Source organism: Panthera uncia, chromosome D1, assembly GCF_023721935.1.
Source record: "Panthera uncia isolate 11264 chromosome D1, Puncia_PCG_1.0, whole genome shotgun sequence".
NCBI classification, from domain to species: domain Eukaryota; kingdom Metazoa; phylum Chordata; class Mammalia; order Carnivora; family Felidae; genus Panthera; species Panthera uncia.
In genome coordinates, this window is record NC_064808.1 from 71184388 (window position 1) to 71203457 (window position 19070).

The following is a 19070-nucleotide window of genomic DNA, read 5'->3' on the forward strand; positions in this document are numbered from 1 at the left end:
CTGGAAGGATGGAGTTGCCATAAATAAGCTGAAGAACACCTTAGGTATAGGTTTAGAGTGGGAGTAGGAAGGTGCAGTGAAGATCAGGAATCCATTTCTGGATATAATAAATTTCTCATTTGCAGTAGGCAGGTGGAACATTATACATTTATATTTACGGTGATTCCTGATACGATTGAAACTATTCCTATCATCTTCTGGTTTTGATAATTTTCACTTACTGTATTTTTCCTTTGTTGTTCTTGTTGTTTAGCCATTCTGCCTTCCGTTTGAAGTGATACTTTTTCTACATCCTTTTTAAAATTCTGTTGTTATGGATAGTGTAGAAGACTTTTTTTCTTTTTTCTTTTATTAGACTTTTATTGTTTACTGTCTACCCTCAAAATTTTAGCATGTGTTTCTAAATATTTCTAAGAATGTCTTACTATTTCTTTCTCCCAGCCAACTTGGGGACCTCGGTATGTTTTCTGTTTTAACTATATACTGAAGATCTTCTCTCATCTTGGCACTGCTCACCTTTCTTATTGTAGTTATCTAGAGTTTTCATTTCAATGTAAAAAAAAAATTCAGTTATATTATAACTTCTAAATTTCCCAACAGTTTATCAGTCTGTGTTTGTCAGTGTTTCTGGCTTTTCATTTCTTCCTTCTAGTTTCATTTTTCTTCTTTCTGGGATGTCGTTTTGATGAAAGTCTTAGAGTAATAAACCCAGAGTCTTTTTATATTCGGACGTATCTCTTTTTTGCTTTTATTCTGAAGTGGTAGTTTATCTGGGTATATAAATCAGGGTAGATAGTTATTTTCCTTTAGAACTTTGGGTTAATGTTCCATTAGACTTTTGGCAAATAATTTAGCTGATGAAAAGTATTTTTTCAATTTGGTTATTGTTCCTTCTAGGTAATCTGTCTTCTTCTTGGATAGCTTTACAGATATTCTCCTCATCCTTAAAATTGTGCTGAGGTGCATATTTTAATTTTTATTCATCCTTGTCGTCATTCAAAGTATACTTCAAATCTGAGGACTCCTGTAATTTTTCTGACACAGGAAATTTCTCCCCATCATCTTTCCAAATACTGCCTGTAAGGCACACCCCCAGGGTCTCCTTTCCTCTCTGGCTCCATTCCATTACACAACAGGAATTGATTACCTGGAATTACAGAACATAGACAATTTCCTTCCATTCTCTTTAGTCTCTTCTTCTGCAATTTCTATTAGGCATATTTTTGTTAAAGATTTAATTTTTAAGTAATCTCTATACCCTATGTGGGGCTTAAACTCACAACCCTGAGATCGAAAGTCACCTGCTCCTCTGACTGAGCCAGCCACCAACCATTAGACACAGTTTGGAGCTTTGTGATCTATCCTCTATCTTCCTTACATGTTTTCTTTCATTCACTTATTTTTATTATGAATGTCATACATACAAACGAATATTACTATGGTACATAATTTATAATATATTGGTACTCATGTATTAAATAATCTGCTTCAAAATATAAGAAATAGGGGTGCCTGGATGGTTCAGTGGGTTCAGCATCCAACTCTTGATTTTGGCTCAGGTCGTGATCCCAGGGTCATGAGATTGAGTCCTGCGTCAGACTCTGTACTGAGCATGGAGCCTGCTTAACATTCTCTCTTCCCCTGCTCTGCCCCTTTCCCCTGCCTGTACTCTGTCTCTGTCTTTCAAACAAAAATAACTAATTAATTAACTACTTAATTAATTAAAAAATAAGTCATAAACCTTTAAAACCTTCTATTACAATATTTTCCAGTTTTATTGCATCTCCCACAAGAAGTTAACTCGTATTATGAATTTTGTATGTATAAGTTCTTGGTTTTTCTTTACAATTTTACTGTAGATTTATATATCCCTAAAATAGTTTTGCACATTTCAAAAATGCATACAAATGGTATACCCTGTGTAGTAGTCTTCTGTATCTTGCTTTTTTTTTTTTTTACTTAATATAATTATTTGTGACATGTATTCACATTGATGAGTGTATCTTTAGTTTATTCATTCTCACTGCTGTATAATATTTCATTATGTAAACATATCACAATTTATTCATTTTCCCATCAATGTACATTTGGTCATATGCTATTGCAAACAGTGCTGCTGTAAGTATTATTGTATAAGCCACCTAGTGAACATGTGCATGAGTTTTTCTAAGGGGTATACCTTAGAATTGAAGTATCTCTTAGTGTATTAGAATTTCCAGTGATCTATATCCTCACCCACACTTCGTATCATAAGCCATTTTAATTATTACTAATACGATAGGTCTGAAATCACATATTTTTCATTTTCCTGAATTACTGCTAATGTTGACGTCTCTTTGTATACATGTCCCTCATAGGTTTCTTCTTCTGTGAAGCCTATTATGACTTTTGTTTATGTTCTGTTGATTTGTTGAAGTTTTCTTGTTTATTTGTACAAGTTCCTTTAATAGTGTCAGTTTTAGACCTTTGTGGATTTGTTGCTCATACTTCCTCCCAGTTCATGATTTCTCTTTTCACTTTTTAAATATTGCCTTTGAATTTTAAAAGGAAGCTTTTAATTTCAATATTTGTTTAATCTCATTTCACTGGCTACTCTCTTCAATAAAATATCAAAGAGAATTCATGACAGTGGCACCTTTTTCTATTCCATATGTTTAAAAGAATGCCTATTTTACTATAAAGTATGGTATTTTCTGTAAATTATTTTTATATCCACTTAGTTTTGTTTTATTTCTACTGTGCTTTAAAAATATCATCCTGGCGGTGCCTGGGTGGCTCAGTCGGTTAAGTGTCCAACTTCAGCTTAGGTCATCATCTCACAGTTCGTGGGTTCGAGACCCGCTTTGGACTCTGTGCTGACAGCTCAGAGCCTGGAGCCTCGTTCAGATTCTGTGTCTCCCTCTCTTTGTCCCTCCCCAGCTTGTGCTCTCTCTCTCTGTCTCCCCCAAATATAAACATTAATTTTTTAAAAAAAAATATCATCCTGATCTTTTCTTCATAATAGGGATTTTTTTTCATTTTCTCCTTTAAAAACCATGAGCACACTTATTATATAATCTTTATTCAAATTCTTTATTCAAATTCTTATTCCTATTTATCCTGTGGTAAATCCCTCCTCCATTTGTAAACTTTTGGATGTCCTTGTTAATTGTTCTGTTTGTTTTAAGTGTATTTTAGATTTGGGGTTGCAGCTTAATCTCAGTAGAGATGTTTCTGTTACTCTCTCCCTCTCTTTCTCCCTCTCATTCTTCTACTCCCTTTCTTGTTCCTTCTCCCTTCTCCTTTTCCTACCCTACCCTGTCAAACCTTTGAGTTTGCTTTCTGCCAACCCTTTGGCAGGACTGGTAGCCAGCTTGACTCCCTTCTTGGTCCTGAGGCTGCGACAATGTCTTCCAGCTTCCATAGCTGTGTAGCTACATATAAACTCCATCTTAGAAGACAGATGACATACTTTTTCAACATTATTTCACCAGTGGCAGAGGCACCTCTGCCACTAGTTTTAAGCAGTGAGCTTGGGGGCAGCTGAGCCACTCAGTCAGTTAAGTGGCAGACTCTTGATTTCAGATCAAGTCATGATCTCACAATTTATGAGTTCGAACCCTGCTTTGGGCTCCATGTTGATAGTGGGCGGAGACTTCTTCTAATTCTCTCTCTCCCTATCTCTCTCTCTGCCTCTCCCCCCTCAGGCTGCTTTCTCTCAAAATAAATAAGTAAACTTAAAAAAAAAAAAAAAAAAAAAAAAAAGGCACTGAGCCTGGCTTAGGTCTCCACTTCTCTGAGAAACATTTTCAGTACAGCTTCCTGCATAAACTGGATTCCTGGCTGACTCTGCCTATTTCTGAACCAGAGGCTGGGAGGCCAACAGGACACCCTCTCCGCTTTACTTTTCATTTATTTTGCTTATTTCATTTGTGGCTATGGGCTTACCTTGTTTTCAAGCACAAAAATCTCTTTAAAAATTTCTCATTATATGTGGGTTGTTTTTGTTTTTATTCCTATCTGGGGGAAAAGGTAGTATTTAAGTGCACAAATTACAACATTATATTGACATAAGTTCTCTTATCTTTGTCTTCCTAGTAATGAGCACAATTCTCCACAAATGATTGATGCATCAACACAGACATGCAGGATTCCCTTCAAGGAGAAAATAATGCCTATCTTACAACACTGTCTTGAGGCTTAGAAGTAGTCGGCTCTGACTCTTGCCTTTGGTTTTTGTATTTTTCAGCTAGCTTTATACTATCTGAGTTAGTACTCTGAGGAATGTCTGATTGTTAGACAGGAGTTTGTGGGAGGAAAAAGATTGCACAAAACCTTCCTAATCTGAGCTGGCTTCTGCCTGAGGGCAGATTTTGGGAGAGGAGTCAAGTGACTTCATAATTGGAAGAGAGGCGTGAATACCAGACTTATAAAGGAAGCCTCCTGGCTCTGGAAATGGGAGAAGGCTGTGTGGGAAGGTTAAAGCCAGATCTTCTGGGCTAGAATAAAGTGACATGTACTGTGTAAAAGAATTTGAAAAAGTATAACCCTAACCCTGTAATATGGGGATTAACAATCTGGAGACTTCCCTAACCTCTCTGTGGTCTGGTCTACTCATACTCAAATCAGGGGGAGAAAGTTTGTGCCGTCCACAACCCCATAGCGCATGTTAAAGAGTGGCTGAGAGTACCTGCAAAGCATTCTCAGCTTCCTGGAGGGAAAAAGGGCAGCAGAGGGTATATTAATTTTTAAGTGTTTTTATATTAATATTATTAGTAAAAGGTTCAAAATATTCTTTTTATGAGCCCTCCTGATTTAGAGGTGTTTATTACACGTGCTCTACAATTCGGTTATTTATATTGCTTTTCTCTAATTTTATTTTTCTCATATGTAACTTAAAGAATTTAATAGGAGAACTTGGTTAGGAAAGGCACTAAAACTCACATTCTCTTTTTTACACATAGTAAAACTTAATCCTCCGGGGGTAAATATATTTTAAATATATTTGTATTCACCATAAGGCAAAGCTCTGTATTTGTCTCTACTCCCTCTTTGAGCCTGCGAGGAATCCCCATCTATGAGGTGTCTTTGGGGTGTTCTGAGCAGAGGCTGACCCAAGGCTGTAAGGACAGCCATGTCGAGCACCTGGCGTACCTGCCAACCTGTTGCTAAACCTATGTTTGGCTGCCAGAACCCTCTTCCAATAAATAAAAATAAATGCATACATGGAGGAACCAGACACTGTGGAAATAATCTCAGTTTGAAGGGGATTTTCATGAACTGCAATTTTCAAGAACAAGAATTTGCCTCTGAACCGGCTTTAATAGTGGAAATTGAAATAGTTCTAAAGACGAGAGGAAGATTAGTGTGTTTGAATACTCACAGAAAGATGTATTTCCTAATGGGAGGTGACAGGTATGAAATGAGGCCACAAAATTGTTGGCATCTATAAATATATTATTTATATTCCTTCCTGAATCCAGGTACCATACTGTGATTTTTATCCAACAGTTAAAAAGCTGTGAACCCTGATAAATTTAACCAAGAGCTATTATACTTCTATCATTACAAAAAGAGACCCCTTTTATTGCTTGAGTTAAGGGTCTGTCCACTGTCATTTTCACCCTGATTTCTGTGAGGTTTTCATCTGTAAAACCATATAAAGGGTTGAACTTGACATATATTCTTCAGAGTTGTAGGCTTTGTACCATTTTTCTTTTCCTGCCCTTTAATCACTTTCATATATTTTACCGTGATTCCTGCAGAATAAGCCAGTATGATCTGAAGATCAGACTGTTCTAACCACTTGCTTGTGTTGCAGGAGAGGCAACATTCCCATTGTGGGTTGAACTGTTAGTTGATTGGGCCTAAAGCAGGGGAGCCGGCTGTTAGGAATGTCTAGCACACAGCACTCTTTCTCAGGTTGTGTGTATCATTTGATCTTTACCACGGCCTTAGGAAATGGGAAGCGTCATCTCCGTCTTAATAAATGAGGAACCACAGGCTCAGAGAGGTGAGAGAACTTGCCCAAGGTCGCACAGTAAACAAGTGGTACGAAGGAAATCCCAACCCACATCTTCTCGACTTCAAAGACACCCCACCCCCGCCCCCCGCCGATATCTTCATTTTCCAGTATGAGGGCTCAGAGTGGGGCAGCTAGAAGGAGGCTTTCAGCTCTCTTTGTTCTTTTCCTTTCAAGTTCCTTGGACTTCCAAAGACAAAGAGCAGATGCTCAGTGTGTGGACTAGACCCAGAAGTGCACTTTAACTCACATCTTTGCCATGGGGAGAGTTGGACACTGCGAAAGAGCTTAAGTAGCCACTCTATCTCCTCCTGATGGTCCATTTCACCAGCCCTGTGAAATGCTCTCTCCCCACAACAGCAGTGCTCTCTTGCCACCATTCGGGTGTCCCGCTGGCCACCCCTCAGTTTTTTATTCTCAAAGAAAAGCCTCATCCTTTAAACCTCTATGGTCAGTCAACAGATACTTACCAAAGGCCTATACCAGCCAGAAACAGTAGCAGAAAAGGAAGATGTAAGGACAGATAAATAATACACAGTTCCTGTCCTCCAGAAGTTTACAGCCTTGGCGGTGGGGGTGGGAGAGAAGTGTCCAAACAGGTAATCAACTACAATGTGACAAATACCTTAGGAGGGCCATGAAACAGGGAAGATGAGAACACGGTACAGTGAGAAATGCACTCTCCCTATGGTATTTGGATCAGGCTTCTCAGAGGAGGCGAGATTTCTATTGAGGTTGGAAGGTTGTATAAGAAGTTAAATCACTGAGGAAGGGAAAGGAGAGAATTCCAAACAGAGGAGTTGTATAAATAAGGGGAGAGAGGAGTAAACGGGCATGGGAGTGGCGTGGCTGAGGTAGAGAGTGAGGAGCAGAGCAGAGGGCTGGATTGGTTTCTAATGACCCTTGTAACCGAGCACCAAACACTGGGGCAGCCCACATAGCAGAAATGCACCGTCTCACAGCTCTGAAGGCTAGAAGTCTAAAATCGAGGGGTTGCCAGGGCTACACCCTGTATAGTCTCTAGGGAGGATCTCTCCTTGCATCTTCCTAGCTTTTGATGGTTGCAGGTAACCTTTGGTGTTCCTTAACTTGTAGTTTCTTCAGCCCAGTGACATGGCCACCTTCCTTGTTGTGTCTTCAGATCATTTCCCTCTGTGTGCGTCTGTCTCTGTGTCCAAACTCCCCCTTTTTATTAGGACGTCAGTCATACTGGGTTACAATCTACCCTAATGATTTTATTTTAACTTGATCACTATTGCAAAGACCCTTTTTCTGAATAAGTTTATGTTCTGAAGTACTAGGGGGTTGGTTAGGACTTCAACATATCTTTTGCGGGGGTATCCAGTTTAACCTATAACATAGATTTAAGACTGGAAAGGGAGGTTGGGAATCATTCATTCAGTAAACATTACCAGTCACAGACCATGTGCTAAATATTTTTCTGGAGAAAAAATAGTTCCTGTAAACAAGATGCTCAAACTTATTTGAGCTATGATACAATGAACTTATAGAAATTCAAAGAGCATTGTGTCACTCAGCTATGTAATTGATCACTCCAAACTTGGCGGTTTAAAATAGGAATCATTAGGGGCACCTGGTTGGCTCATTCGGTTGAGCATCTGACTCTTGATTTCAGCTCAGGTCATGAGTTCAAGCTGACAGCACAGAGCCTGCTTGGAATTCTGTCTCCCCCTCTCTGCCCCTCCCTCACTTGTGCTTTCTTTCTCTTTCTCAAAAATAAATAAATATTTTTTAATTAAAAATAAATAAACATTTTAAAACAAAAACAAAAAATGGAGCTTTCTAAAAAATAAACATAAAATAGGAATCATTAATTATTGATTATGCATCTGGAGCTCTCCTGGGGGTCAGCTGATCTAGTCTGCATTCATTTGGGGAAGCTGTTTCAAGTATCTCCCATCTTCCTTGGATCAGTGGGCCAGTTGGGACTTGCTCTTCTCCTGACAATGGTGTGGAACAAATGGAAATAAGCAGGGGCTTCACTTCTATTCATACGCCATTGGTCTAAGTAAGACTTGTAGCTGAGCTCAAAGCTTAGAGGGGACAACTGTAAAGTCACATGGCAAAGGAAACAAATAGAGAAAAGGTGAAGAATCGGGGGTGATTTACCATATGGACTCTGCAGTCAAATAGACCCGAAGTCATGTTTGATAAATGGAGATTAGGTAGATGGATAGACAGAGAGATAGGTAGGTAGGTGGATAGATATTAAATCCTTATTTTGGTAGCTGGTACATATCCATTTTAACTTCCTTTATACTAGGCAGTAACTTGCTTTTGTAGAGTGTTTGATGTCAAATTCTGTCCTTTCTTTGCTCCTTGTCCTCTTAATCTGTTGTTAATTTGTTGTCAAAGAAGTAAAAATATGACATTTAATTTAAATGATAAGGACTGATAATGGTATAATATTTTCCCAGGAGTATGCTGAGGGACTCTGCCTAACCTGGTGGTGGGTATCACTTAATCCATCACAGTGAGGTAATAATGGTGGAATTTCAGGCATGTCTGACAGACTGGGGGCTAGCCATAATCTTCTCACTAACCTAGATAGGCAGTCACCTACTGCTCCTGTATATAAAGCAATTATGATGCTAAGGATACAAAAAACTCTCTGTGCTTATTTCTCCTTATCAATCATCACCCATTGAGGGTGATGCTAAGGGCTGCCAGGATGCCTTACAGAAATGGAGATTAAATCTAGGCTTTGGGGCCATGTCTACCTCTGTGCTCTGACAACAGCTTTATGTATGCTGTTAGGACTCACTCAGTGTTCTTCCCCCATCATAATAGTCATTAATGTCATCCTCCCACCAGGTGAATGTGTGCTCAGCCTCACTGCCATGGCACCTCCCACAGACCCAAAGTATGAAGACATCTCTGGGCTTCTATTGGCAATTGAATTACGGCATAAAACATACCAATTCTTGATCTGTGAAAAAGGTGAGGATCTGGATGCCACTGTGCTTCATCAGGCAGAAAAACACTTTTGCTTTTATGGAGAAAAAAATTTAAAAGAAGGAATAAATGACTCTTTGTGTTCACTTCTAATAACTGGCAGTTTTTTCCTTTAACTTTAAAAGTAAAGTATGGTCATAGACAATTAGGAAAATTCCAGAAAGATATATAAAAAGAATAAAGACCATCCATAATACCACCACCTGGAGATAATCACAATTAACATGTTAGTGGGTGGGGCACCTGGGTGGCTCAGTCAGTTGAGCATCTGACTTCAGCTCAGGTCATGATCTCACAGCTCATGAGTTCAAACCCCACGTCCGGCTCTGTGCTGACAGCTCGGAGCCTGGAGCGTGCTTCAGATTCTGTGTCTCCCTCTCTCTCTGCCCCGAACCCACTTGCATTCTGTCTCTGTCCCTCTCAAAAATAAATAAACATTAAAAACAAAAACATTTAATGGGTTTTTTTCATGTCACCCTTACATGTACATAAATACACATTTTACATAAAATTAGGTCACAGAGAATAAATGGATTATTTTTATTCATCTTTAATATTGTGGACATGAACCCAGGTCATTTTCATTAAATATTTTTGAAGAATGTGATTTTTAAGTGTGTAGGCTAGTCCAACAAATAAATTGATGCCTTTTCACTTTATATTTCAGGTTATGACATTTGCTATCCATGAGTCAAAACTCAAGGCCTAATTTTAAGGATATTCATTGCTAAGATGTTAAGCTTCCACTTTCAATGTTTGCCATAACCTATGTCCCTCAGGAAGTAGAGCCTGTGGCAGAGGGTATGTGTGCTATTAATTTATTGGGAACACAATTCAAGGAAGCAAGAGTTGGGGGGGGGGGCAGGGACGGGGACAAGGAGAGAGAAGCAGAGAAGGAAGGAGAGCCCACACAAATGCATTATCAGGCTGATCCCCACAGTACTGTCCAGGAAGCTGTATAACCAGACCCTCAAGATCATCCGTAGGAAGATGGGAAAGAAGAGACTTTATCCACAGGTACCCATCTCCCGTTGGACAAAGATTCACAAGAGAGTGTTCATTCTCCTGTACGTCGGGGCTGCACCCACATGGACACCAGGTGGAGTGTCTTGTCTCTGGCCTGAGGCAGTCTGCATGAAGTCGTGGGAGCTGGTACAGAGTGGCAGCTGGAAAACACACAGGCAGATCTCAAGTGGTGTAGAAGAGGTGTCTGCCATAATGCCTCATCTACTCTGCACTTGCAAATTTATAACTATTTAACACACAAAACAAGATATAAAAAAAAACAATAAATGTTATTTAAAAGAAATATTTTACTGTTAGTCTTATGATGTTAGGAGACCAAGGGAAGAGGGAAGAAAACCAGAGGAGAGGGTTGGTGTATCATATCCTGGTAGGGCATTTACAGCCACCTGCCATTTCTTTCCTTGAAAATCCTCCCCAAAATAACCTCTCTGGGATGCCTTTCTCTGTTTATTCTCCCTGAATGAGCACTGTCTGCTTGGTGCTCCCCTGGCATTTTTGCACTGTCTTCATACCGTAGTCATGACAATATTGTAGGATGGATTCTCAGTTTAACAGGGTAGAAATTCCCAAGGATGACTGTTTAGTCTTTTCATATCTGTGTGCACTTAAAATTGTGAAGTGATCGAAAAACAGAAGTTTAGAGCTAAGGGTACTTCATTTCAATACGTAAATCGTATCAAATCCCCATCCTGTAAATAGCAACAGTTGGGACAGTTCCGTGGTCATGGAGATAAATTTGATGTGGCAGTAGGGCCGGGAATAAGGTAGCACAGGTATACAAATGTTTTATCCAATAAATGCTGCTTGATCACCTGCTCATTCATGCTAAGCATGAGCAAGGTATACACAAGAATCAGATACAACTCTTTGTTTCAAAGGTTTAACAGTGGAAAAAGTATTCTCTACATTTGTTAAGAACTCAGAGTACTCTTTAATAGATACTAATTATATGTTTACAATACTTTTTTTTTTTAATGTTCAGGTATTTTTGAGAAAGAGAGAGAAAGAGAGAAAGTGAGAGGCACACGTAGGGGAGGGGCAGAGAGAGAGGGAGACACAGAACTCAAAGCAGGCTCCGAGCTGTTAGCACAGAGCCTGAGGTGGGGCTTGAACCCGCGAACCGTGAGACTGTGACCTGAGCCCAAGTTGGGTGCTTAAACAACTGAACCACCCAGGCACCCCAATTAGGTGTTTATAATAAACAACTCTGGGGAATGAAGGCTAAGCCTCAGGGCTCCGGAGTAAGATGTAGCTTCAACTTTGGTTTTTCCAGCAGCGGTAGTGGGGTGGGGGGCATTCCAAGCTTCACTTCACTTACATAAAAAGGAGAATAGTGATAAAATGAACAACATTCACTGGGTTGCTCTGAGGATAAAATAATATATGTAAAGCACTTAGCACATTGCCAAACATATAGTAACTCCATGAATGTTAACTGTTTTTATATTGTTCTGGTTTCCCATTGAATTTAAATGCATTGTTCAGGATCATATGCCACAGCCAAGACAGGAACTCCTGTTTTCTGCTTCCTAGTCTAGTGATATTTCCTCTGATATATAACAGGGAGGAGCATGGATGCTGGCTCCAGACTTTCAGCCCTAACATCTAGCACAGCATTTTGCGTGTAATGGATAGTCAGTAAATACTGGTGAATAAGGGACTGGCAGCAGTCTCCAAGTAAAGATTACAGAGTTGCTAATGTATAAATAAAAATAAAATGTATTTCAGTGCTTTGCTTGGCATTGCTTGGGAGCATATTAAAGACACCAAACATAGTTTGTTCTCTTGGTCAGCCATCTGGTGACAAAAAATGTAGGTGCTCAGATCATGAACAATTCCTTCAAGGCCACATTTTGCTTGAGCAGAGTGGACCTGTGCACAGAAGTGTTGAGGACATAATTCTAGTTCTCATCATCTAATCAGGTAGAAAGCATGAGGTGATGGGAGTGGCTAAAGGAAGAAAAGGCTTTTTGCTTTGGGCTAAGGAGAGACCTATGGCTGACTCTGGAGCCCAGGCATCTGGGGAGGAGAAGTGGTTCCTGGATCACCAGGGTCTGACTCATGCAGGCAGGAAAGGTGCAAGTTATTGAAGTCCAGCCCAACTGGAACAGAGGGACAGATGCTTCTCTGAGAAAGAGCCAGTGGGATGGAATCCACATCCTGAAAGGTTTACCTGTGCTTATTCTCTGGAAAATAATGGTTCTGGAAAAGCACATTGTTGGAATTTTTTTCTATTTCATAACCTAAGTATGAAATAGAAATATAAGTATAGAATATAAATACCTACAGGGGACTTTCTAGTCACCATTTATTATCTGCTGTATGCCGTGGACTGTATATATATTACCTCATTTAATCATCAATTCTCTTACTTTCTTGGGGCATTGGAGCTCAGGGTAGGGGATTTGTTTGTTTTGCTCACCACTATATCCCTGGTGCCTAAAACAGTGCCTGGAAGAGAAGGTTCTCAACAGTTTTTGCTGAATGTCTGAAAAGAATAGAGAACACCATCCAAACCTAGAGCTCAGAAGGGTTAAGTGACTCGCACGTGCTTGACAGTAGGGGGCGGAGGCTGGAACCCAGATCCACCAGCAAGTCCTGCCCTCTCAGCCACTGCCCAGTGTTGCCCAGCCTTCCCGTTTCAAAGCGGATCACACACCGCCACCATTGGTGCCCTCAACACTACCTTCATCTTGTCACTTCTGAATTAAAAATCCTCAATGTCTCTCAGCTGCCTTAATGTGACATTCAGACTCCCTTGCCTAGCATCTTGCCCAGGACCTTGAAAATCTGGCTATCTGTCACAGAAAAGTAGCCCAATAGTCTCGCTACCCCTGGAACACGGTTTATGCATTTCTTCTCAATCTTACTCCCTTTATATATGTCATTGGACATTACCAATTCCTCCTGCCCACCTCTCTGGATCCCCTCCTGTCCTTCAGGGTTCAGCAAAAGTTGAACCTCTTCCATGAAGCTTTTCTGACTATCTCCGTGTGCAGTAATTTCTCATTTCCCAGAAATTAAAAATTGCTCATCATGCGCCCTACTCTCTGGGCAGTTGGATAATGTTCCTTATGATTCTGGTCTTGGTTGTGTTCCTAACTGGTCTTTGTTATACTCCTATGTCACTACAACTCAAGTGTAAGCATACTGAGAGCAAGGAACTTGGCCAGAAGCAAGCAAAGCAAATACTATATCTAACATATAAGAATTATAGGTTGAATGGTTAATGCAACTAAATATTTTAGGTTATGCTAGCTAGATGGCATATGTTTATATATACTTATATATATATGTAATATATATGTTATGTATGCTATGATATGTTTTATCATGTTACATGTATGTTATATGTGTGTAAGGTTATTGATTTAGAATAAAAAAGGGCTCTCTTATCCTGATACTGTAAAATATCCCTTCCCTTTCCCGTTCCTTTGCTTCCTCATCCTTTTTGGTTGGGAGGGTCCTTATGGGTCCCTGTCACAAGGCAGAGACTGCCAATGTTGGACGATAGCATGCAGGGTCAGAGACTTTGTGAGACAAATGCAGGTTTGAGGCTGGACTGGAGTTCAAAGATTCTGGCCAAGATTTCAGGCGGGCTCCCTTAAGAACTATGGACATTTGAGTAGCAGATTATGCTGCAAGATGACTGCTGATGCAGTTTCTCAGTGACTTCAACAGGGACATGAAGGAGTGCCACTCAACATGCCAAGCCAAATTAGGGATTGGCACTGTGAAAAGCAAGGGTTAGAAAAGATTGTTATTTCTCAACCCTTGTTAATGCAAAACCACAATGATATGCTTCTTATACTTAAGATGGAAGGATCATTCAGACTAAATACGACTGTTTCTTCCAAGTTAATCAATTGCTAGGCAAATGCTAATAAATCTGACGAAATACATGCTGTGTTAGAGGGGTGGTAGGGAGAAGCCATCTCATTCCTGCACTGGTGCAGGCTGCCACAATATGTAAAAAGCCTGCCCAAGTCTGTTCTCAGAAGGGCCATTTCTAACCCCTTTGGGGTAAGAGAATGATTTGTGCTGAGCAATCGCTCAGCAGCTCTTTCTATTCCCAGAGGAATCCAGTTGCTAGCACCAAGGGAAAACACATACCACGGGGAAAAAAAAAAACCCTGAAGACTGCTCAGGAAGCAGACTGGGGCCCCTACACCCTGAGAGACAGAGACAAACTCCTGAGATCCTAGGCTGTTCTGGAAAGGTCCTTTATTAGTTGTTCACTTAAAAAAAAATGGTCCCCCTTTCTCTGAACAACAAAGGCAAGTTAGGGACCTAGAGACTCTCTGACAGGGAAAGCCCCTCTGGAAAGGCAGCAGGGTAAGTATTCGACTACATCAAATTACTGCTGACTTGTGTTCTCCAGCACGGTAGAGGTGACTAGATACAAATAGCGCGGGTGTAGGCTCTTTGAGGCAGGACTGTGTTGCGTTAACCTGTATGCCCTCTGCTTCTGGAACATAATAGGCACTCATGAGTGTTTATGGAATGCATTTATGCTTGCGCAAGTCAACAAATGGGCTAATAAATGAACAAAGGTAGTTGTCTTTTTCTATCTTGGATCTTATTGAGTATTAGTCCAAGATTATCAGAATGTTGTTACAAATCCTCTACTGTAGCACTCAAATTTACAGTAATTAAAGACTAATGCTTCCAGAATTCTCTATAGCTTCCAAATATTCTAACCATAATGGACTAAAAGCATGCATGTTTACTCAAAGTTTTAGAATAAAACACTGCACTCCCTGCTAAAAAAAAAAAAAAAAAAAAGGAAAAAAAGAAAAAAAAAACAACTATGCAATTATGATGTGACCTCTAAGTGTTATTTGTCAATATCGAGACCGGGCCAGCTTCCTTGACTGTGACCACTAATAAAAACACACTGTGTGCTACTACCTCTGGGAGCTGAAGGATGTTCAACAGATTTGCAGGAGATTTTCACACTGCTGTGGCCTCTCTGCTAGCTTCCAGGAGCAGCGCTCCAATACCTTGTAATGCCATTACTGTCACTCCCAAACAAGCTCAGAAATATGTACTGAGAAATGAAATTTTCTTCAGACATTCCTTCACCGAAGCCTTCCAACTCAGAGAGATAGAAGGTTCTATCAGGCGAGTCGATTTTGTCTTAAAGGCAAATAAAAACTTATTGGCACGAGGTTTCAAATATCGCAGGGAAAGTAATACTTGTAGCATGGCTTAAAAAAAAAAAGGTTACTAGTTTGTTTTAGGCGAAACCTGGAGAAAATGAAAATACTTTCTGTGTAACTCCTTAAGCATTCTTTCATTTTTGGAGATGCCTAATCCATGTAAGTAATCTGATTACTTCTTAAGACCCAAAGGATTACTTGTAATCACTTGCCTCAAAATTCCCGTCTGAAGGTTTCAGAAATTGTGTGCCCCCGTGACTCCGACGGCAACAATATACGTGAAAGCAACACATTTAAATCGTGCACAACTGCACTTGATGTTGACAGGAAAATCAAAGGTGCTGAGGTGACCTGCCCCACATCCCCTGCTGTGATTCCAACAATGGGGAAAGACACCCAAAGTGGACCCAATGCTGGGCTGGAAAGCACTTCCTTCTCTCACTCACATGCCACGTCATAGTAGCATCAATTGTAGTAATGAGGGTGTAGGAAAGAACCCTGTGAAAGGGCCAAGTAGATGCAGGTACCGATTCTGTTTCCTTCCTGAGTGGTTCATTTCCCCTCCCTGGCAGGTCTCTGGTTGGCTTCAACCTGAGGGGAACAGACTAGAATGCTTTTAGGATACTTTGGATGGTTTTGCCACCAGCTGTGCTTACCTAAGCAAAATGAATTGGTTAATTGAAGCAATTACCTGGCAATTCAAGTCCAAACACCTCCCCATGAGAAGCAAAGGAGGATAATTTGGAGTATTTGCCAAATTAGGCTAACTGAATACATCCTGAGCACCCATTTAAAGGTTGAGTTAAAGGAGTGTGGCATTTCTGTCTTTGGGGACACAAAATCAGGCTTCACATGGGCTTACTCAGAACTGTGAGCACACGTGTATATGTTAAGAGTAATACAGGAATTAAAATTCAAAAACTTTTAAAAAGTACACCTGAAACTAATATAACACTATATGTTCACTATAGTGGAATTAATTTTTTTTTAATTAAAAAAACAAAAAAAAGAGGCGCGCCTGGGTGACTCCGTCAGCTGAGGGTCTGACTCTTGATTTCGACTGAGGTCATGATCCCAGGTCGTGGGATTGAGCCCCATGTTGGGCTCTGTGCTGAGCATGGAGTCTGCTTGGGATATTCTCTCTCTCTCTCTCTCTCTCTCTCTCTCTCTCTCTCTCTGTCTGTCTCTCTCTGCCCCCCTCCCTGCCCCTCTCCTCTCCCTCACTCTCACTCTCTCTCTCTCAAATTAAAAAAAATAATGAAATAAAATGTTTTTTGAAAAAAGAAAGAGTGAGGAAGATCTAGGCTAATGGCTCTCAAATTTTAGTGAGCATCAGAGTCACCAGAAGAATTTGTGAAAACTCAAATTGCTGGGCTCCACCTCCAGAATTTCTGAGTCACCAGGTCTGGTGTAAGGCCTGGGACTGTGCATTTCTAAAAAGTTCCCAATTGATGCAAATACAGTAGGTTCAGGGACCACATTTTGAGAACCACTGAATTAGGCTTCTCTCTTTCTCTCTCTCTCTCCCCCACTGCTCAACAAGATGAAAGCAATGTGAGCCTTCCTATGGAAATTCCATTCTCTCCCATCTCTTGAAAATCCAAACTACTACTAAGATGTAATTATTCATTCAACAAGTAAGTGTTTTGTTGAACATCCATCCTAGGATGCTTGGTGATAAAGAATTAAAGACCAGTCTGTATCCTTAAGAGGTTTCCAGTCTGGTGGAGAGAGGGACAACACCAGATGAAGATAAGAATGAAGTAGTGTGAAAAGTGATACAGAAGTAAAGACCGGGTACCACTGGCAACACAGAGCTCCACTTGGACTGGAGGTCATCTGCCTCTCTGCACATAGTAGGCTTTCAGTGTATGAACGAATTATGTGTCAATTCAGCAATTGTACAAATACTATATAGTGACCCAATCTGCCCAGTGGGAAATGTACTGAAGAAGTAGCTTGTTTCAAATTGACTCCTGAATCAGAGCCAAAAGCAAAGAACTTTTAATCACTGCAAATCTGGTTTGAATTGAGGCCGGTAGATTTTGAAATGAAAAAAAAAACTGAATCCTATTATCGACTCCTTGAACCTGCTACTTCCTGATAATCAGTATTTTTTTTTCACTTTACTGAAAAGCAACTGTATTTGGTAAGTAGTTGTTTTTGGGTGAACAAAGTTATCAGGTATGAAAATAGATGATGTTCTTCCAGCTTCCTTTGACAAAAGCCCTGGGCAGGAGAGAGGCTGGTTCTCAGTGGCATTTTTGTTATGCAAATAGTCTGATGCAGCTCATTTCTTAAAAACTACACTGACATTCATGGCTAACATTTGGCCTGGTGAAATGGAACAGGCACTAGCTTGCTTAGCTGAAGTATTTAAAAAATAAGGGTAAATAGACCTTTTTGTGAATTCAAAATGAAAAGGGGGGGGTCTGTGTTCCTTAATTTAAGGCAGTATGCCAATATTTATATTTAATAATACTTAGCTGATTCAATTAAGATCAAGTTAAAAAAAATCAATTGCTACTATTTGTTCATCGGCCTCTTAGGCTTTTTTCCTTTTCTTTGGTTTTGGGGCTCCTTAGTTTAGGTGGATTTCTTTTTAACTTTCCTTTCTGCATTAGTCAATGAGTAAGTTAGAAGACCATGTATTTCTTCCTTTTAGCAAGTAGAGAAAAGTCTCCATGTTGTGCCCAGATGATTTTTTGAAGGTATACTAGGGAAGTAAATAAAGACTGAAATAATAAGGAGCTGTGACATGTAGGCAAATTAAAAGACAGTGAGGCAGATAAATTCTACTTTTCTAAGATTTTATGGAACTTACAATAAATGATTACCTCATTTTTATATTACATAGCAACTTTCCCTTTTCCTTAAATTAAGACGTAAAGGAATGTCTTAATTTACAAACAAGTAATGTTCCAAATGTCTGTAAGCCAGTTGTTTTAAACTTGGAATGCTTTTCCCAACAGAAATATGTTATAAATTGTGGTTAACTTGATTAGCCACATAAGCATATTTCATTCATAACCTATCTAATGTACTGAAATATAGGGGCAGATAATAAGTACCCATAACTAATAATTTTAAAAGCAGTGATTTGTAAAACATTTTTCAAAATTGTATTTTAGAGAGAGAGAGAGCTTGTGCAGTGAAAAGAGAGAGAGAGAGAGAGAGAGAGAGAGAGAGAGAATCATAAGCAGGCTCCACGCTCAGTGCATAGCCAGATGTGGGTCTCGATCTCACAACCATGAGATCATAACCTGAGCAGAAATCAGGAGTCTGATGGTCAAATGACTAAGCCATCCAGGTGCCTCTAAAAACAGTGATTTTGAATGAAAAACTCTAAAGTTTCCTCAGGATATTTGAGGAAAAGGTTTAATGAGAGGTCAAAAGGATAGATGAAAGGATGTTGAAGTGAGATCCTGAAACTATTAATAGCTTAGTATTTGATGACATTCGTCATTTATAGGATTATGTCAAAACATGTATCAGGTGTAGCATTAGATATCCTGTTTACATATTGACCATGGTTAGTGTTGAACTTCAGTTTAGTATAGTTTATAAGTATAGCTTATAGAGAGAGGAATGGGAAGTCCTCCTTTCTGAGGTGGTGGTAATCATTAAACAAACAACTTGAAGGGTGCCATGGTGACTTAGTCCATTAAGCATCCGACTTTGGCTCAGGTCATGATCTTGCAGTTTGTGAGTTTGAGCCCTGCATCGGACTCTGTGCTGACAGCTTGGAGCCTGGAGCCTGCTTCAGATTCTATGTCTCCCTCTCTCTGCCCCTCTCCCGCTCACACTCTGTCTCTCTGTCTCTCAAAATAATAATAAAAACATTAAAAAAATTTAAGCAAACATCTTGAAGCATTCATTTGTAGCCCTGTGTCTGTTACATTTCT

General features: G+C 39.8%; 1 long non-coding RNA gene across 1 annotated transcript in view; it reads left to right on the top strand.

Moving 5' to 3' along the window:
* LOC125938327 (uncharacterized) overlaps positions 1 to 9059 on the top strand; it is a 32430-nt gene extending 23371 nt beyond the window's left edge. Inside the window, exon 4 of the long non-coding RNA XR_007462668.1 lies at positions 8837 to 9059. This is a non-coding gene — a long non-coding RNA (uncharacterized LOC125938327). The remainder of the gene's footprint in view (positions 1 to 8836) is intronic.
* Positions 9060 to 19070: the final 10011 nt, after the last annotated feature.